Source organism: Schistosoma haematobium, chromosome 1 (assembly GCF_000699445.3).
Source record: "Schistosoma haematobium chromosome 1, whole genome shotgun sequence".
NCBI classification, from domain to species: domain Eukaryota; kingdom Metazoa; phylum Platyhelminthes; class Trematoda; order Strigeidida; family Schistosomatidae; genus Schistosoma; species Schistosoma haematobium.
In genome coordinates, this window is record NC_067196.1 from 79,195,075 (window position 1) to 79,217,857 (window position 22,783).

Below are 22,783 nucleotides of genomic sequence, written 5' to 3' on the forward strand. Positions count from 1 at the left end.
AGACCCGGTTCATATGAGGGAAAGGTATGTTCCACAAACACCCAGAAGCATGAACAACAACAAGCGCATACGTACAACGTAAAAATGTCCTTGGAAAATGTCACAAAATAGGAACGAACCAATGACATCTAGGGTAAATACAATCTGAAGGTAAAAATGCTCTTTTTTCCCGAAAAGGAGAAATTCAAGTTTTTAACATAAAATTTCAAAAATAAGACATTTGTCAAGTGATTTCCGGGGATCTTGCATCCCCAGCGTTTTCATTTTTCATCTCTCTGTTTTTTTAATCTAAAAAATCTAGGTGTGCCGAAAATTGTGCAGAATGTGTTGGATCGAAATCGGATGAATGTCGTGAATGCTATTCCGGTTTCCGGTTAATTCATGGAAAGTGTGTTGATAGTGCATCACCTGATGGTCGCTGTAAATCGGGTAATTTTATGTGTCCTCAACTATTTACAATATTTCTTGTTAGTATTAAATCTCTGAACGTGATTTTCCGCATATAAACATTTCTGTACATATATTTCTATTTTATCGATAATGTTGTAAAGTAATTCAACTTACAGTCTAAGTTTCAAATTGCTTTCGGATAGCCCATATGTTGTGGAATCAATGAAATACAATCAGAAGTCACTTAAACTAGAGTCTAAATTCGCAAAGTTTCATTTAACTAATTACCTTTAAACTGCACCCGTTATGTGAAGATTTAAGACAATAACTGGTCAGTGAAATAGGGTCGGACTCATAAAATTTAATTCGCAATTACAACTTAACCATAGATTGGTCATAACTAAAGAAGGCTACATTATTTAAACGTTGATAGTCTCCAAATAGGCGTCAGTTTTGATCTTGTTCTTGGAACTATGCGTAACAGATCTACCTATGAACTGATTGACTAGCGAATAATTTTCAGTTTCATCATATGTTCGGATTCCCTCCTTGCATTCTTCAGTTTCTCAGGTGACAGGCTTCGTGGTCTTTTACTAACTGGTTGACTAGTCGTGGTCATGTGATTTGTGTGGTAATTTGGTTTAGTGATATCGTATTCGTCTAGAATGTTAGTGAAAATGTTCTTCTTTGGCTTCAGTACATATACCCCATAAGTTTCGCATTTGATCGTGATACCATTAACCTGAAGACTTGTCTATCCATTAATGAATTTACTAGCATTCACACCAACTTGTAGGTTATAAACACTAAGGAAGTTTGCCCTTAGGATAGACTACCCAACCTCTGCAACTATGGAAATCCACGATAAACGTTGACGTAGTCTAGTGTCTAATATCAATAATTGCTCACTAAACCTGCAGAATTATCAGGTATATGTAAGTTAGCTGAACCTACTCATCATTATAATGTTGTTTGCCTTTGTTTTAATAACAAAAGCTTAAAATCAGACGACTTTGTCGATGATCTGGCAGATATGCCGAATTACGTCTCTACTTTCTCACATTAATTATCTTTCGCTATCGCAAACATCTCAAGATCACCAGATTTTATTTATTTATTCATTTTAACACATAGATTTCCATATGCTCAAGCATAAACTACTTAACGCCTTATCTGTATTTTATATTTAAGTAATATGGATACATTATTTGCAAATTTCTTAAACAATATTCCTCTATTTTTTGTTATTTTCGTTTTTTCTCTGATTTTCTTTAAGGACAATATTTAAAACATTCCAAATGTGTAAACTGTCATCCATCTTGTGATAAAACAACTTGTATAACATCAGATCAATGTATTTGGTGCCCTATTAACTTACCGTAGGTTAACGAAATTTAAAAATCATCTTTATATTAACTTGTTTTCTTTTTGCATTTGTTTACTTCTATCGAGGGGGCTTGGCAGACATAAGAATTGTTAGTTGTTATTCCTAATTGAAAGTCAAATAGAAAATAGAATTTCTAACCATAGTTAAGATTTTATATTATATTGGTTTCACAGCATATTAATTTTTAAAGAAGGAACGAATCGAGTGAAGAAATTCCTTTTCAATTAGTTTTTCACTATAACTCTACACTAATTTATATGATTTACAGTAATGAAATAGTACTCATCGAGTAGATACGTTACGTAATGATCATGTAGTGACATATCGATTATAAATTAACATTGGGTAATTGGAAGAAAGAGGATTAATAATAATCAAAGTAATTATTCGAAAATCAAGCAGTTACTACGTTGCACAACATATAAAAAAGAGAAGGGACTAACAAAATATTTTTATGAATGGTCAGTGGTATAGTATTTATGTAAGAATCAAGAGACGAATGTTAAGAATAAGTAAAATACAAAAAATGGAAGAAATACGAAAATAGTTTATCAAAGTTCTACTATGAACTCCTCTATACCGATGGCAAAGGTAGCGAGAGTGGTTGTACAAACATTTTTTGGATGCAAAGGTTAGATTTGTGAACATGGATTGCAATTGCTTCAGCAATGTCCAAAAACGCACTCGTAAAGCATGTGGCAAATTTGATGGAATATGGTGGATAACCTTAAAAGCTTTATTCATTTCAACTTGATGACCTATGTCCACCAAGTGAGCGAGAATAGAACTCTTAATCACTCTTACCTGTCCTTGCTCAATCAGGACGGATGGTGTTCTGTTATACGATGACGAACTTGCTGAATTGTACACTCTATATAACTGGCTCCACTGGAGCAGTTGAATCGATAAATACACATGGATGTGGCGAATTCAGACAATCTGTCTTTATTAACCGTTCTTATTGTGGGGCGGTTGTAAAAGACTGTACTCAGTCCAGCTGCATTAAATGTTTTCGATGATATAATTTTTTGAAAGTGCATAATTATGTTTTTAGTAATCTACCAAGTATAATAGTCTATTGAGAATCAAAAATTTAATTACATCATAGAATGTTCATAAATTCAAGTTATCAAAGGAATGTTGCGTAATTGATAATCTAAGGATTAGAAAACAATAATAAGATGAAGTTGGTTTACAGACCAAGAAGTATGGCAGGTATTTGTCCACTTGGGAGATATAAAGTGGAAATAGAAGATATGAAGGTGATAATAATAACTGAATGATAATTATAAAAAGTTGGAAGAGAATAATAACAAAAGATAGCTGAATAAAAGAAACTAGAAGCTTTATGGTCATGGTCACTGATTTATGATGTAAATTGGTTAATTTACCAAAACTAAATCGTTCTAAAATTTCATAAACTATTATTAATATTCCAACCTTAGGCACTTGTTGTCAAACAAGTTATTCTATGAGACTTCGATTTATGGACGACTATTGAGCGACCCCAAAGTGACCTGGAAAAAATTCACCTATCAAAAAGGGTTGTAAATTAGCTTGAAAAAATTAAGATTCAAATTTATAGTTTTGAAGTTAAGATTAGGAATTGAAGTTGGGTTTTCATCACTGACATCAGCTATAATACCAAAATAGTATTTAACCATATGGACTAATGAATTTCGTACGAAAATCCAAGACTTGTTATCTTTACTTTTATTGGTTCGTCGACAAATTATAATCTCTCCAGTTATTCTTGTTCTAAGAATGTTTATTGATGTCTTTCAAATGATTGTCATTTCATCAAGCTGTGTTCAAATTGAACAGAAGCATATGTATTTCAATAATTTAATTTACTTTTTTCCGTATTTCTAATTGTTTTATTCTTCTGCTTTAAACACAGAAACTTTTTTAATTCCACCTGTACAAAATCTTGTCCAGAAGGTTGGTATTCTGGTGAACAAATTCAATCACCGTTTTATGCAAATATTGTACAGAATGAAATGCTACCACCTAAACAACCAATACAAATATGTGAAGCTTGCTCGCCCGGTTGCCAAAAGTGTATTAATTTCAGTGTATGCGTAATGTGTTTGCCTGATTTGGAACTTCACAATGGTACATGTAAATTGCCCTCAGATGATAACAATAAAACTTTGAGTAACAGGTAAGTTATTATATTTGGAAAGTCTATGGTCATTGCATTCTTCTCAGTTTGGTGTTTTTATGCTTTGTATAAATCATAAATATGAATAAAGATCCATTCCTAAGATTAATTTAATCGCAGAAACATTGAGTATTTAATTGGTTATTGGGGTCCTGTGAGTTCTGTAACATTCTAGAAAGGTTACTGATAGTAATAAGTTTTACATACCTGGCCAATAACATTAAAGTATAACATAGTGAATTGGCACTTGAAATTTCCATAGAATGTTATAAGAGCGCTGATTGGCTACGAGGATTTAGGATATTCTTTAAAAATATTATAAACAATTAATATATATCAGGAAGCACCTTTTCTTATTCGATTTATGCTAGATAAAAAATAACTCATCTATTTCCTCTATACTTGACCTGAGGATTTTCTAATCTATCATTTATTCCAGTCAGCATTATATGTCAAAGCAGTCTGTGTATTAGCAACCCTAACTAGTTTAATTTGTTCGACTAAAAGTTTTACTGCATGTAAACATCTGACCACTGATTCACATATATATTAATTGTTTGGATCTTCCGATTAATGTTTATGATTGCGATTGATCGGTGCCTTTTGGCGTATGTGCATTCTCTGCGGATTGCTTCAATATTCCCATTAAGTCCCAAGCACTGTAAGCAGAGATGGGTGTTGGCAATGTTATGACTTTTGTCCCTGTGCTATAACGATGATGCGTTAACCAACATGAGTAGCCTTGAGTCAACTCTGAGCCCTTATTACTCCTCTGTATGACAACTTTTCGCCTAACCCAGTTCATTGAGTTTAGAACAAAAATATCAGCCTCCTCTGTGCGAATCATATATTTCAGATATATGTTGTTTATGTACAAGCAGACCAGACCGCATCACACCATAAAATGAAAAACAATAATTATACGAAATCAAGCTAAAAGTGTTTATGAGTATAGGAACTGTAGCTAATAGATTGGGAATAAATTAAGAATGGTAAATCATATAACAGTAGTCAATAAGTCAAATGAAAGCTTATGATAAAAGGAGTATGAATATACGTAATCTAGTTACTAAATAATTATCCAATAAGAGTATATGCAATAACAGTCCATGAATAATCCCTAGCAGTTACTATTCATATATTCTTCGTTCGGATGTAACAGGGTAATATTGGAATCTAGAATCCGCGTTTAGCCATATGTGAGACTCGTCAGCGAGATGATCCTAGATTCCAGGACGAAACGCGCACCCTGGATTCCACTGTTAGCCACCATTCATGTCTGCTTACAATCAAGTTCGTCTAGTAATTTCATGATATCTATCGTTAATGTATGGGCTTACTGTCTGAATTTGACGATTGGATGGACGAATGAATGAACTATAACCCTAGGTTCTCCTCTTGATTTTGTATATCCTACTTAGGTTAACCCCATTTGAGCGATGGTGGTAATAAAAATCCTGATACGAATCAAATTGTAAGAATTTATTTCAGACATTCCTTTTTTGCGGAGAAACGATGATAAATGCAAAATCAAGAAAGTAAACATGCCTACTCAATTCAATACAGCATGACTCAGTATTTGTAGTCAGACATAAAAACAAGCTAAAGGCATATATATGATGAAGAACCAAGTGATAAACACACACACATGCGTTCATATAAAGACAATCAAGGTTACTAGCGTATAACTGATACGGTAGAGTAGTTGTGTATGGTTAATGACTCAAAATAATAGATCAATTGGTCTATCCAAAAGCTAGAACAATCCACATAGGCATGAAATAGTACTAAATGCTACAAGTGAATTTGCCTTACAAGTAACTGTATGGTTGAATAGATAGCCTTGATTCATTATGCTCCACGTGTTCTTCGAGAAACAAAGGATCGAGTTTTCTATATTTTATGCATAACGAATATATGTTTTATATGTCTGTTGATTCTGTCAATCACCGGCTAACTGTACTATCAAAACTATACCATACCGATCTTTTAAAGCGATTTTAATGATGGTCTTGGGATTAACCTAGTAAAAGTAACCAATCGGAACGCAGATTTTGTGCAAAGGCTCTAAAATACAGAAAAGCGGTTAATTTTCAGTTTTAGGTGTTTTAGTACCATTGATAAACTTGTTCGTGCTAGATGTCAGTAATTTAGGCTGAAAACCATAGTATTGTAATCCAACTAGACCGTAAATTCTAGCTCTAGGTCACCCTACATTTCTTAAAACCTAACTCCTAACCTTAAAACTCCTCAACACTAGTTCTTAACTCTGAACACCCAAATCCTAAGTCTTTACCCTAAAACATCTTAACCTTAGATCCTAACGCTAAAACTTCTAAACCCTAACATACTGACATTACCAGTTCATTTCACAAGCAATCCATCACCCAATCCTTTCGAAATATGATAAAGATCGTGAGTTCCAACAATAAGCTATCCACTCTAACGTCTTAAATATTCTCATCGATTAGCTTTATTTTGATTGGTCGCTCAATGCCATCGAGATAGTATGGTTTTGCTACCATAGTTTATGCATCACTCTGGATAAATGAATCTGCTGTTGACTTGAATCACCTTATCAATATGAGCTTGTGCAGATTGTTAAGTTTTTGTTTGAAATCATGAATCGACTGATGTTAGACCACTATTTAAAACCTGGAAGCACTGGACGGCCGTCTCATCCTAGTATGGGACTCCTCAGCAGTGCTCACCCACGACCCCGCACGTGGGATTCGGACCCAGGACCTTCGGTCTGGTGCGCGAACACTTAACCTCTAGACCACTGAGCCGGCATCCAACGGTGTTAATGTATAACTTCAATCGATTCATGATCTTGCACAACCCTTTATCCGATTCTATTTGAATGGTTACATGTTATGACCTTGAAGCACATAACAACTTTAACAAGACTAAAATAGTTAATAGCTAGTCAAATAACATCGAAAGTCATTGTGGAAATAAAAAGTAGGCAAATTGTATCAGAGTTATCTCTCGGACAAAGAACTAAAACGTAGCAATAAATCTAGATAACCTATTCTCTTCCATTTAGCTTATATGGAGGACTGTGCCTACAATAAAATTATTAAATCGGCTGATATTAGAGAAACAGTGTGATGTGTTTAGTTAAATTTTTCCTCATTTTCATACACCAAAACCAAAATAAAATCCTTTTTATTCAACTATGTTTTCTTGTTTTACCTTTTATGCACCTATAGTCAGATTAGTAACAGGAAATCACCAAATCAATGTGGTTCTGAATCATGTTCAACATGTTATGATGGTGTAGACAAGACCTGTCTTCAATGTTCACCGAATTATCATTTACTCGAGATCACACTATTCAGTAACTTACAAAATTTTAATTTATTCAGTGGAAATCCTAATAACTTGACACCCTCTTGGTCATCCATTTTACTGTCTTCCTCTCCTACGTCATCATTATTACCACCATTATTATCATCATCGTCCATATCAAGGTTGGATGAGACAGGTAATACGAATAATTCAACAGTAATATCGTCAACTAAAGCTGGACTCACTGCACTAACTGCAACAACTAATTCTGTTATACCTAATTCTTTCAATAATACAACAACTAAAACTGTGAATACAGACAGTTTAATTCTAAAAATACCCAATTTGTTTAGTAAAATTATGAGGAATCGTCTAGCATTGACTACTAGACGTTTTGTACATAATAATAATAATACTAATAATAACGAACATAATTCTAATAGTATTGTTAATATACCTCAGCCTAAATTCATCTGTGTACATACATGTCCTAATGGTTATTATCGGAAAAGTATGTTGATTAATGGTAATGAGGTTACAATGTGTTCAAAATGTCCACCTTCGTGTTCTACTTGTACAGGTAGGTTTTTCCGTTTTTATAGTTAAATATTAGTTATTATAGCACATTAGTTTAATTTACTCAAAACATCGAAACTTAATTGTTTTCTTGTTGTATTCCATGTATGTTTTATACTGCAGTGTAACAAAAGTTTTTATGTCTAATTCTACTGTCAGAAAAAACACGATTATTATTAATAAATTAATCAGTTTGAAAGACTGCTGTAAATCAGGTGTTCATATTTGTGTTGTTTCTGTAAATTTAGTTTAAACTACTTGACAAGTAAATGTGACATGAATAAAAATTCAATTTAGGTCTGAAACTTATATTGTAGATGAAGATCACATCCATATATGCAACTGTTGTATTGAGTCAATGAGTTTATTGATGATGATATTTCAATTCCTTAATCACTTCCAACGATCATTATTGAGATCTATATCATATAACATTAATTAACTCTACTACTGAGAATTTACTTGCTGAGCCAATGTGGCATAGCAACTTAAACCGTTGTACTCACGTACCATATTCCATGTTGTGTTTGACTGATTGATTAATATTAATTACCAACCTGTTTAACACTTATGTTTGATTATAAATGGTATCGTAGATAATAATTTAAAATACTGATTATAAGTGCTCTACCATGATATTTGCTCATTTTCATTCTAGTGAATTAATCACTGCAGTACTAAAAAAAACCTATTCAGAAGTTAGATTACTTACTTACGCCTGTTGCTCCTCGTGAAGGAGCATAGGCTGCTCACCAGCATTCTCCATCCAACCCTGTCCTGGGCAATTCTTTCCAGCTCCTTCCAGTTGTAATTCATTCTTTTCATATCTGCTTCTATCCGACGTAATGTGTTCTTTGGTCTTCCTCTTTTCCGCTTCCCTTCAGAATTCCAAGTTAGGGCTTGCCTCGTGATGCTGTTTGATTATTTGCGTAATGTATGTCCTATCCATTTCCATCGTCTTTTCCTAATTTCTTCTTCAGCTGGAAGCTGATTTGTTCTCTCCCACAAAAGGCTGTTGCTGATGGTATCCGACCAGTGGATGTTGAGTATCCTGCGTAGACAACTATTTATAAATACTTGTACTTGTTTGATGACGGTTGTAGTAGTTTTCCAAGTTTCAGCTCCGTACAGTAGAACTGCCTTGACATTGGTATTGAAGATTATGACTTTGGTATTGGTTGAAAGTTGTTCTGAGTTCCATATGTTCTTCAAATGTAGGAATGCAGCCCTAGCTTTGCCAATCTTCGCCTTTACATCTGTATCTGAACCTCCTTGTTAATCGATTATACTTCCCAGGTATGTGAAGGATTCTACATCTTCCAGAGTTTCGCCATCAAGAGTGATTGGATTGCTATTCTCTGCGTTGTGTTTGAGGACCTTGGTTTTCCTCTTGTGTATGTTGAGGCCTACTGATGCAGAGACTGCTGCTACACCGGCTGTCTTTATCTGCATTTGTTCGTGTGCATGGGATAGGGGGCTAGGCCATCTGCGAAGTCCAAATCGTCTAACTGGTCCTGAGCTGTCCATTGTATGCCGTGTTTTCCCTCACATGTCGAGGTCTTCATAATCCAGTCGACCACCGGAAGAAAGAGGAAGGGAGAGAGTAGACAGTCTTGTCTGACTCCGGTCCTTACTTGGGATGCATCCGTCAGCTGTCCTCCATGCACTACTTTGCACTGTAGTCCGTCGTATGAGTTCCGGATAATATTGACAATCTTCTCAGGAACTCCGTAGTGTCGAAGAAGTTTCCATAATGTCCTCCTATCTACACTGTCAAATGCGTTTTCATAATCAATGAAGTTGATGTACAGTGACGAGTTCCACTCAACTGATTGTTCGACGACGATCCGTAGTGTTGCAATTTGGTCTGTGCACGACCGATCCTTACGGAATCCAGCTTGTTGATCTCGAAGTTGGGCGTCCACTGCATCTTTCATCCTGTTCAGCAACACTCTGTTGAAGACTTTCCCTGGTATCGACAGTAGTGTAATGCCTCTGTAGTTTTCACATTTGCTCAGATCTCCTTTCTTTGGAATCTTGACGAGGTGTCCTTCTTTCCAGTCCATCGGCACTTGTTCCTCCTCCCAAATCTTTTTGAATAGAAGATAAAGCATGCTTGTGGTTGCTTTGATGTCTGATTTCAGTGCCTCAGCTGGTATGTTGTCGGGTCCTGCTGCTTTCCCGTTCTTGATTTGTCTGATGGCCATTCTAATTTCTTCCGTAGTTGGTGGGTTGACATCTATAGGAAGATCTATGTGTGCTGCTTCGATGTCCGGTGGATTCATTGGAGCCGACCTATTCAGGAGTTCCTCGAAGTATTCTACCCATCTCTTCCGCCGTTGTTGAATTTCAGTGATTGGCTTGTCTTCTTTGTCTTTGACCGGTCTCTCTGGTTTACTGTATTTCCCTGCTAGTTTCTTCGTTTTATCGTGTAACTGTTTCATATTTCCTTCTCTAGCAGCTTTTTCCGCCGTCGTTGCTAATTCTTCCACGTATTTCTTCCTGTCGGCTCTAATGCTCCTCTTCACTTGCTTGTTTGCTTCTATGTATTCAGCTTGCGCTTGGACTTTCTCTGCTCGTGTTCGGCTGTTGTTAATTGCTGCCTTCTTGTTCTTCCTTTCTTTGATCTTGTCCAGTGTTTCTATAGAGATCCATTCCTTATGATGGCGTTTCTTTAGACCCAAAACCTCTTGACACGTTTAAGTTAATGCTTCCTTGATGCCTTTCCAGTTGTCCTCCATAGTAGTTTCTTCTTCTTTCAGTAGATCTTGTAAGGCTTGGAACCTGTTGTTGAGAGCTATCTTGAATTCACTGAGTTTGTCAGTATCTCGAAGGAAGGCTGTATTGAACCTTTGTAGTGCTGTTTGTCCACTTGTCCGGTTCTTTTTTAGCTTCAGTTTTAAATTGGCTACAACTAGGTGGTGATCTGAAGCTACGTCAACACCTCTCCTGGTTCTCACATCCTCCATTGTCCTTCGGAATTTTTTATTGATGCAAATATGATCTATCTGGTTCTCTGTAGTGTGGTCCGGTGAGATCCATGTAGCCTTGTGTATACGCTTGTGTGGAAATATTGTGTCTCCTATGACCAATTTGTTGAATGCACACAGATTTGCAAATCTTTCTCCATTTTCATTTCTCTCACCTAGTCCACGTCGTCCCATGATATCTTCATATCCGGTGTTGTCTATTCCGACTTTGGCATTTAGATCTCCCATTAGAATGGTGAGGTCCTTTCTTGGGCATTTCTCTATGATTGACTACAGCCGCTCGTAGAATTGCTCTTTAATGTCGTCGTCGGTATCATTGATGGGTGCATAACATTGGATAATACTCATTGTGATTACCTCCTTCTTTGTTTTGAATGATGCTTTGATGATTCTGGATCCGTGAGATTCCCATCCTACAAGTGCATTTCGTGCTACTTTGGACAGTATTAGAGCAACTCCCTGAGTGTGTGGAGCATTTTCCTCTTCGTGACCGGAGTATAGCAGCATCTCTTCCGTAGCTAGCCTTTTCTGTCCAGCTTGGGTCCAGTGGGTTTCGCTGATTCCCAGTACTGCCAAGTTGTATCTCCTCATTTCCGTTGCTATTTGACTGGTCTTCCCGGTTTCCCACATTGTTCGAACGTTTCATGTACCTATAAAAATTTTTGCTGTGGTTGTTAGAAGGGGCATCGGCCTCGCGGCTTCCGAAGGAACTCGGCTTTCACCATGAAGCGTCATAATTCTTCTAAATGAATACCTTCTAACTCTCAGGGCAGGGTAAAAATGGTTTGAATTATTTTTTCTGGTTAGCGTTTTTTAGCGAGTTAGGTTTTTACGGGATGGGGACGCTAACCCCATGCCCAACCCTCCTCCTTTACTCGGGCTTGGGACCGGCAGTAACTCTAGAAGAGCTACAGGCAGAGTTCAGAAGTTAGATAGGCATATCAATTTAAGGCAATCGAGAAACCTGACAACTCAATCCTACAGTAAATAAAAATGCCTAATATCACTTTTAGATAACACTTATAGGAGTTTAACCAGTGGCTAGTATACTAATCTTTCTGGAATTGTTAACTGTAATCTGATCACAATTTTTGTAACAAATGTTATGTGTGTAAGGAGTTTTAACTAAAACGAATATTGGATTTGTTAGTATTAGGTAAATATACAATTGTAATACTTGAACAGATAACAGTGTCAATAATAATAGTGGTCATAGCGATAGATTTATTCAACTTCAAGTCTCTTTAAACTTACAAATTCTCGAAATCAGTTGAGTAATATTACAATAAATATCTTCTTAACACACACTCAAAATGTAATTGTTCAACACATATTGTATAATTATTTTTAACAGTCAAAATCTGTCACCTGTATCCAACCATGAAAGTTTTTCACCAATTCAGGTTCTACAAATATGTTTCCATTCATCCTATATATGGTGCTTAAATTCCAATATATCTGTCTCTTGCTTTGTCACAAAGCAAAATATCTCGAGAACTGCAGTGATTCCATTTACGTTTTATAGTATTTAGTATCGCAACTATTTAAAACCTTATCATAATAATGTGTGAGTACATGCAGTTAACATTTAGAATTATTCATTGTAAACAAAATGAAAATGGGTAAGTTAATAGGAATTCTTCCACACTTAAAAAACAACTGACCTAAACATTTACTCGTGCCATTCTTCCGTAAGCCAATGTTTTAATTCAAAGAATTATGCGTAAATTAGTTGAGATTACCTAGACCTTGATTCTACTTGAAATGTAAAAAGTTTAGCAAACCATGTTCTTGGTGGAATATCTGTTATTATTCACACTAATAAAATTACAAAGATTGCCGGACAATTTTTATATATCGAATGCAAAATAGGTTAATTTTATCAGTGAACTATTCGGAATGAAAAATGTAACTAAGGTGTTCTTTTCTTTTCTCATCTTTATAGAAATTACGGTGAGACTATAGTTTATGGATGACCTTTGAGCGACGCTAAATTGACCTTCAGAATTTCCACCTACTAACTATGACTAAATTAGGGTTATAAACCAGTGTAAGGAATTAGAATTATGATTTACAGTTGACGGTTTAGGAATTAGATTGAGGGTTTTCATCACGAACTTACATCAGCTAAAATGCCAAAAAGCCATTCAACTAAGTGGATGAATCAATTTTCTACTTGTAAATTGGTTACAGTTAAGATAACATTTAGAATAACATCGAACTCCTGACTTATAGCTTAGAACTAATCTTACTCTACCTATTTCAAAATGAGTAGTTCATTGATATTTACTCAGAAAGTGTTTCTCAAAGCTGAGTATTTTAAAAAACGATTAATAAAAATCGCATAAGTAAATACGAAATGTTAAAATAAAATGAGTAAGTGGTTTACCGTCCAAGTATAGTAGGTTTATATAATATAGAATAAAAGGTTACGGAAATATAATTTCGAAGAAGTTCGAAATCTACAGTCTCCATCCCTCGTCCTTATTACCAAGATATATATTCCCCTGGTGACGTTCCTATTCACTAATGACTGAAAAGCCTACAATTCCCTAACAACATATGGATACAATTAGAAAGTTGTTCATTTCGTCAACCCTCTAACAGGAGGACATATTAACAATTTTAAACTCATCGGAACGTTTAAAAAATTTATCTACCTTTGTAAAAGGTTTGAAAGGAAAAATGGTTCGGAATCACATGTATAAGTTTTTATACGGAATATACTTTAAAGTTAAGACAGAGGAACTTATTATAAACCCTAATGAATCCAATAATCATGTAAAAAGTGTATATACTTTTTAATTTCTCTCATTTTCTGTCCGATTGTTTTTCTATTGGTTAGAAAATAACCTAAAATTTTCCCAAGATTAGTTCAACAGTCACTCCTGATCATCAGAGTTATTTCGTTTTACCAAGTCACACCATAGATACACAATCAATTTGAAAGCATTATATGTGAAGGCTTGAATCGAAACTATATATAAAAATGTGGTTGTTATATACACGTCACTCCTGTTATATCTTCAGTTTCACTGTTTATACTTTGAAAACGGGAACCTTATAATTCCTACGACACAAATAAAAATATGAAAGATCGGTGAAATGAAGATATGTTGAATATTGAAAAGTGCGTTGTCAAACAAGTCATCTTAAAATGTCCTCAAAATACACTCATTCATGTATTGATTTTATTCATATTCGGTAATACTATATGTAAGGTAATATGAATAGAAATATTACGAAATATACATTGGTTTTAGTTCACTTAAATTAATATGAGTACCATAAATGTATATCTCATTGGACGAAAGTTTATACTTGTTATATTGAATGAATTTTATACTGAATTAATACAACAATTATTTACTTAAATAAGTTCAACTTAATCCGAGTTCAAACTAATATACTCTTTCCAAGATTTAGAATAAATTATTATAAATAATATTAACTTAAAATAATTTTGATGGAGTTTTGTTCTTTGACAATAACCAATCAACATTGAGGTCTACAAGACAAGCTGTGAACCATATATGAAGAAATTTGAACACTTCACTTCTACCTGAAGTTTGTACTGATGATATCGTTCAGAAGAACAATGAAAGCTCCATGACCAAACCATCCAGCTCAGAGAACAAAACTCCATCAAGATCATTCACCTGAGCTATAAACCTTCTCCACCAACTTAAAATAATGTCACGTGTTTATTTCATCATACTAATAGTATTTGTTAAAGTTCATTTACATTATGAAATAATAATTACATTAAAAAAAGGAATCATTTGATCCCTAGTCTTATGAATACGTTTAGTACTTCTTGTATTGAATAGACTTAATTTTATTATATTTCTTTGCAGAAGATCTTAGTACTCTAATTTATATTTTATGATACAGACACATACACTCACACACACTTCATTTCTCTCTATAAATAATAATTTGTTTTGTTTTGTTTTACGAATTCCAAAAATTCTACTGACTTATTATCATTTTTTTCTCGCTGTTATATGCTCTCTTGCTTTTGAATTTATGGTTAGTTACATATTAGTTTGTTTTATTATTATTATTATTATTTCTAGATTTTCATTTCATACATTCATTATTCACTCGATCAGTTTATTTGTACTGGTAATAGCTCATGATTTTAGGGAAAAAATGATTATTAAAATATTATATGCTTAATGGTAGAATATATATAAAATACTGCGCAGCAGTTCGTCCTGTTTTACTTTACGGCTGTGAAACGTGGCCATTAAGAGTAAAGGATACTCGTAAGTTATTAGAATTTGATCACAAAGATGTCTTAGAAATATTGCTCGCATTTGCTGGGATCACTGGGTAAGTAATAATCAGGTTAGACTCAAGGTATTAGGTACTGATGGCAAATCAGTTGATGGTTGCACCACGTGTTATCTATGCCTGAACACCGATTTTTATTTTTATTTTTATTTGAACACATAAATATTGGTACAAGAGGGCACCAAATATATATGCGCCACACACAACAATGAGAATTAGGAGAGGAAAAAAACAATAACGAACAGATTAGTGTAAGGTAGTGTAATAATAATAATAGTAATAATAATAATAATAATAGTAATAATGGGGGAAACGGAAAAACAATCAGAAGAAATCTTTCAGTTAGGGAAGAAACAACCACTTTTTTATGAAGAAAGTAAGAGAAAGTTACAGCAGAATCGCCACTGTTTTCTATTCTGAGCCATATCTGATGTCTCTAGCCACTGTGTTGCACCACCTTGAATGGGACAATTGAGAGAGATGGTTGTATGCCCCCCATCTGCCTGAAGTGTTTGTATATAGGGCCTTTAGGATGTTAATAAGCTTCTCAGGCACACCCTTCTTCAATAGACAGTCCCAGAGAACAGTCCTGTCCAACGAATCGAAGGCAGCCCTGATGTCAAGAAACACTACGATTGTTGGCCTTTGATAAGTATGACGGTGTTCTAAGATTTGGCGGAGGGTGAAGATATGATCAATACATCCTCGACCAGAACAAAACCGAGCCTGCTTCATTCGAGTCAATCTTTCTCGGGTTTTGAACAACCTACGAAGTATGACGGAAGCCAATAGCTTGGACGCAATCGGAAGTAGACTTATCCCCCGATAGTTGTTACAGGAACGACGTGAACCCTTTTTAAAGATAGGGACAACTATCGACTCATTCCATGACGTTGGTACACTCTCTTGTTCCCAAACCTTTGTAAACAACGTCGTCAATTCCTTAGTCAAAAAGTCACCACCATCTTTAAAAAGAGCCGGAGGTAAGTCATCTGGGCCAGGTGATTTGTAACGCTTCAAGAGTTGGAGTTCCTTGCGGACTTCCTCCTCGTTTGGTGGATCAGTCGTCACCGGCCATGGAGGGCAGGACAGTCTGACCGATGTTGCCGGAGCAGCAGGCCAGTTGAACTGCCCTTCGAAAAATTCTGCCCATCGTCCAAGACGTCGATGGATGTTAGTGATTGGCATCCCATCATCCTCGCAGATTGTTTCACTCACACCAGACTTCTTGCTGCCAGTGGCTCGGATGAGTTGGAAGAGCTTCCGGTAATTACCAGATGCAGCTGCTGCTTCCAACTCATTAGCACGCATCGACCACCAGGCTTCTCGGTCCTTACGCAAGCTTTGCCCAATTTCCTTACGTAACATCCTTCGTTTATAGTCAAACTCACGGTCACCCGAAGTAGAGCGACGGGCTTCAATGAGTTGTAAGGAGCCAGAAGAAACCCAGTGCTTGTAAGCGGGACGTTTCGCGAACCCACAGCTGACTGTACCCGCCATTTTCATGGCGTCATGCAATTGCAACCAATGCTCATCTATACTTTTCGGTGGAGTGGTAGCTAGCCTAGCAGCTAGCTCGGTTCGATACTTACTTGCAACAGAAGTTGCAACCAGCTTGCTAATATCAATCCGTTGATGGCGGTCACTTCGTTGTCCACTGAAAAGTAAGGCAAGATTGGCGCAGACCAAGGCATGGTCAGAGTCCAGATAGGTACTCCAAAAGGAGCGGCAGTCTTGTACACAACCACGCCAGCGGTAGCTGATCGCGATGTGATTAATCTGAGTCCAGGCTTGAGATTCAGAGGGAGGACGCCAGATGGCACATACAATTTTCAACCGGACAGTGACTCGAGAACGTTTAGATACAGTCGAATTTCCACCAAAGACGAGCCGCTGTATAAGTCAAAAATAAGTATAGACAGAGTGGGAATAAAAGAGAGTGAATAAATGACGTAGTAAATAATAATAATAATAATAATAATAATAATAATAATAATAATAATAATAATAATATGAATTGTTTGACTTATTCGAAGCGAGAATAGAGTTTTCAGTAAATATCATTTTCATTATATTTATGTGTGGACTGTGATACTGCCCGGTCGCCCAGACCGAAGCAGGTGGTTTTCTCAGAGGGCCACACCCCGAGCCTTTGACCTAAAGGTCTGACCCACAAGGCAGTGGAGCATCGTGAGGAGATGCAGTCCTATGGTAGCTGGTGACTGAAAATTGGTTCATACGCCATTTGATCCCTCAGGATACTGGAGCCCATGTGCACCATTGGTTTGGGATCCTGTTAAAGCGCCGGACATTCTCTTTTCGTTCTCTCATTTTCGTAAACAACACCCCCTCCACGAGAGGGCAGTGAGTAGGACTTCCCTGACAGAGGCTGTATACGCGTGGCCGTGTGAGAGCATTTCGAGAGGGAGGGCGGGTCCACCTCACTCTTGGCCGTACAAGGGCGTTTGGGGGCTGAACACCGATTAACACAACATGAAGTGCTGACTAGTTTTGAAGACGTATGGAAGTTAGGGGCGGTCAAACCAAAATGTAGCATCAGTCCTTGGAGTCACTAACTTCTAGTCTGAGCCATGTTGGTAGGTGCAGAATACTTGGTTGGGGTCCGCGCGATTATCGTTACCAATGGTTACAGACTGGGTGGCATGGCTCAGAATCGATCACAATGGTGTAGGCGTATGCACTATTTGTCTTCCCTGAAACCGTGAGATTAGAATCACTTTCTACCTTTCTTTCTATCAACTAATTCTTTCTCCCTTTATCATATCCTTGTATGAAATCTACTTTTATATATTACTACAATTGAAGTAACTGCTTCTATGCATTCTGTGTTCATCTTGTTGTGCTAATGAGGTATGACAAATTGGACCGATGCATGTATATGCCTGGTTCTACATTGTAGCTGATTAACTGAATAATGCGCTGTTTGGAACTCATCCACTGGATACACATGCTTTCTATATTGACTGGGATTTAAGCTTTCCTATTTATCTTTGAGTAAGTATATTAAATTCGTAATTAGAAGTTAGACTATCAAGGCATAAAGTTAACATTCTAGTCCCAATAATCGATTAGTTTGTATCTGTTTTTAGATGAAAATAATTTCATGATTTTTTTCATGATAAAGTTAAATAAACTACTAGGTAGTTGTTTCTATTTCATATTCGTTGGAAATTCCTCAAAAATAAATATTGTTAACATTCATGATAAAGAAAACTGTAATTTTCTTTTGATCATCTGAATGAAAAACTTGTGGTCAACATTTAAAGGTTCATAGTTAATTCTTGATGCTTTACCATTAGTTTTAAATGCATGTATTTTTAGAGGCAATTGATAGAAAGCTATGAATCCGGGCTCTTTTGTAAGCAATATATCTGTGGTCTTGAGATTGATAGTATTCGAATCCACGTCACTCATTATCGTGGTCTGAGATGTTACCACTGAGATACTCGCGCTAAGGTTGACCTTTTTTGGACTGAAATGCTTACAAGGATTTTTCACTCAGTAGTTGTTGTTATATTTGTCTAGTCATTAGTGTTAGTCGAATTCTATCGGTTAAGTTTGATTGTAACCACTAGTCTATGTAACTCAGCAAGATTCTCTGTAACTACGTTTAATTTTAAGTTTTAGACAAATGTGACATTTGAAAATGACAAGTCACTCAGTCCATCGGTAACAACGTAGAACAAGTATAACTTATTTAAACAGTAAAACATGATCTTATTTTGTTTCGTTAGGTCCTAATAAACTATCTACAACCTGCAAGCTTTCACAATCAAAATTACCGTTATAGATCAACGTACTTGTGAAGTTGATAAAAATTTAGCGTGAACACATATCACCATGATGTGTAGTTAAACATACAGGTACTCAGTCTAATCGTGATGAGTTTCCCCATTTTATTACTGGTTATAGAGTCATAGGTGATATATCAAGATAATGACATGCACACTTTATCGTCAATATACTCAGTGATATTAGTTGTTTTAATCAGATAAAAAATAGTCATTTTTATTGTCATTAAAGAATTAATCTCTTTCGATCACTGTTGTCTGGATAAGTCTATTACTGTTTTATTAATTATTTCACATTTTTAAAGTTTATTATGTCGGCGATGATCATGTTTGTTTTCTAATTGTTATTTTCATAAATTATCCTCGTTACATCATTTACAAGGTTTCTTGTTTTTTCACCACTTCGTTATTGTTTATTTATAGACATAACACATTGTAATCTATGTCAACCAGGTTTTTACTTGCATAACAAAACGAATTATTGTTTAATGCGTACTACCTGTCGTCTTTCTGAGTACTTTGATGAAGATCAAGATGTAAGTAGTATACACTATTCTATATTTAACAATCATATATACCACTATTTAAAGAAATTTATTTGTTCTATATCTGATATTCATCATAGATTGTTTTCATTTCGAGTACTACTATAAACAAAAGAGCGATGAATAATTTCTGACGAGCACTACGTACAAACTAAATAATGCGCCTCCAGACCTCTCACCAGTACTGTGCTTACTAAGTGACTTAATCCAAAATGACTTGTTCAAATTTTAGTGGGAAATGATAACTTGTAACGTTTAGTTATATCGGGAGTACTACAGTCATCATCAGTGTCATTGGATGATTGTCATACTAGACTATGAATTGATTAACGTTGAAAATGTGAACTATAATTTCTTAACTCATTGATCTGGACGTTACTGAATAGTTGAGAGACTTGATAGTCTATGTTTTGATTTCTCACAAGATTGCATTACTAAAACGTCTAGTGTTGTCTAGTTTTCTTTAGTTCTCAATGGTACCCTAAATTAAGTCGAATCGTGACAGATAACACCTACAAATTCGACTAATTTACACAAAACCTCCCATTAAAACTCATTTAAGATAATATTGATTACTTGAGAAGGAGGTACCGTAGTTTGAGAGTCTTACCACGGAATGCAGTATATTCCAGTCAGCAAGTCTATGATCTCTATGTTGACTGGTTTTTTGTATGGGTTGGTTATAAAAAAGGTTTGCGAATTCCTGTTGAATGCTCTGAATTCACTTGTTTGGTTTGAGTACTGAATTTTATTTATTTGTTTATTTGAACACATAAATATTTGTACAAAGGGGAACTGAATACATATGCTCCACACAAGTCACTTGATTTGTGTGTGAGCTGTGATACTGCCCGGGTGTCCAAACCGAAGCAGGTGGTTTTCTTAGGGAGCCACACCCCGAGCCTAATCCACAAGACAGTGGAACAATGTTAGTAGATGCAGTCCCATGGTAGCCGGTGACCAACGATTGGTTCATACGCCATTTGTTCCCGCAGGATACTGGAGCCCATGTGCACCATTGGTTTGGTATCAGGGTTTTCCAACTATTCTAGGTAGACCATCCGTATCCACCAACCCGGTTAAAGCGCCAGACATTCGCTTTTCGTCCTCTCAATCTCGTAAACAACACGCCGGCCGCAAGAATACTATGAGTTGGGTTTCCTGGCAGTGGCCATGTGAGAGCATTTCGAAAGGGAGAGCTGACTCTCCCCACTCTCGACCGTACCAGGTCATTTGGGAGCACTAAAAAGTTAATCTCTCGTTTAAATTTGTGGCAACATAATTGCCACGTAGAAACAGTGAGTAATACTTTCCTGAAAGACACTATTGATGCTCAGCTATATCAAAGAGGGAACCGTCTTCTATCTCACCAACTGTAAGTCAGCTGGAAACATATCTATAATTGATTTGATAAGGAGATCATGTGTAATTTAAGATAAGCACTGTTTTATTGCTACTGTACAATGTAAAGCTGTTTTTAATTGTATCATGATTTATTTCCTCTTTCAGGTAAGATGTCTCTCTTATGTTTCTTTTTTTCGTATTCACGAGAATAATATACTTGGTTCAGAGTTTTGTGGAGAATCATTGAAAACTATAGAACAACTGACTATTGGTTTCTTTGTGCCTTAGAGACTCCCTAGTAGTTTATATCTACAATACTTAGGCTGATTGAGTTCTAAAGTGAAAGTTGAACTATCCAGTAGAAAACAACGAATTCAATTGATTAAACTGTTTAATTATTAAAACATACTATTCTTTTTAAGTAACTTTTATTCAGCTGCCTACTGAAAGATATCTATTTCACTTTCACCTTGTTAAGTTAATGTTAAGATACACACTTTATACGCTTTAAATTGTATTTAATTGTTGCTTTTTAATTTTATTCTTTAGGTATGTCGACCATGTGATTCTACTTGTCGAACTTGTTCCGGACCTAATCCATTTCAATGTACCAGTTGTTTTAGGAAACCACCAGCTCCGCGTTGCTTATTGACAAATCAACGTGTTTCAAAATTACACAGAACTTCTAAAGATTTAGCCTCATGGACTGATTATTCAAATGTAGAACCTAATTCTGGACAATGTTTACCTTGTTGCCCTTATCGGTTGGCTTTAACTAGTCGTGATCCTAGACAATGCATGTTTTGTGTTGCTGATAAACGTGAGTCTTTATTGAGGTTATGTTAAGCCACAAACTAATGTTAGTCAGTACATTTTTACCATACTCCCCATTATAATATACCAAACTAGACATTAACGATCCATGATTTAAAGGGAAATATTCCTTACATTTGTTGACCTGTAATCTAAATTCATTGTAACAATCATTTTTAAAATGTTATTATGAATAATGCATTGTATTTAATGTTGAGTAGATAAGGAAAGCTAATAAAAATTTATGTTATTATACATTTTATTTATTTCAATTCAATACTAAAGAGATTATTAGTATAATTACCAATTTTCGGTTTATTGTTTAGTTAAGTCGTTTGTGATAATTTATTCTATTTGAGGTTAATCTGCACATGAATAGTTAGAGAGAGCTATTGAAATCCGAAAAGATATAGATAATTATTTCGTCATACTTTGAGACTCCTCAACATTCGACGTTGAAGGCCTTACACGGCGTTGTGACAAGAATGACGTACAATCAAGCCATTAAATTCAGTCATCTCCAACATCGGACCAGGCATATATACGCATCGGTCCAATTTGTCATACCTCATTAGCACAACAAGATGAACACAGAATTCATAGAAGCAGTTACTTCAATTGTAGTAATATATAAAAGTAGATTTCATACAAGGATATGATAAAGGGAGAAAGAATTAGTTGATAGAAAGAAAGGTAGAAAGTGATTCTAATCTCACGGTTTCAGGGAAGACAAATAGTGCATAGGCCTACGCCATTAAATTAGTATTCATTTGTCTAAATTATTGAACTTTTTATTCAGTTTTCAGTATGGTCAAATAACTTTCAGTTCACTTCGATTTCTATCAATCAGTTCAATGTGATTTTTCGTTCATATGACATTTGTTTAGTTTAATAAATTTCTCAACTAATATTCACTGAGTCTAACTGGTATGTAATTGAATGAGTTGAAATGTGAATTAATCTACTTTGATCTTTGCCAAATAAATCTTCGGTACAAGATTTATATCTTAGAGTAACTGATGCTTGGAATGACTGGGGCTAGTAGTGGTATCCAGATATCGAAGTGTAGTTACGAATTATCGCTGGTATCACAAACATAGCAGACTAATAGTCTTGTTCTGGACAAGGTTGATAAATACTTTCAAACCATACTAACACGCCACAAAAGC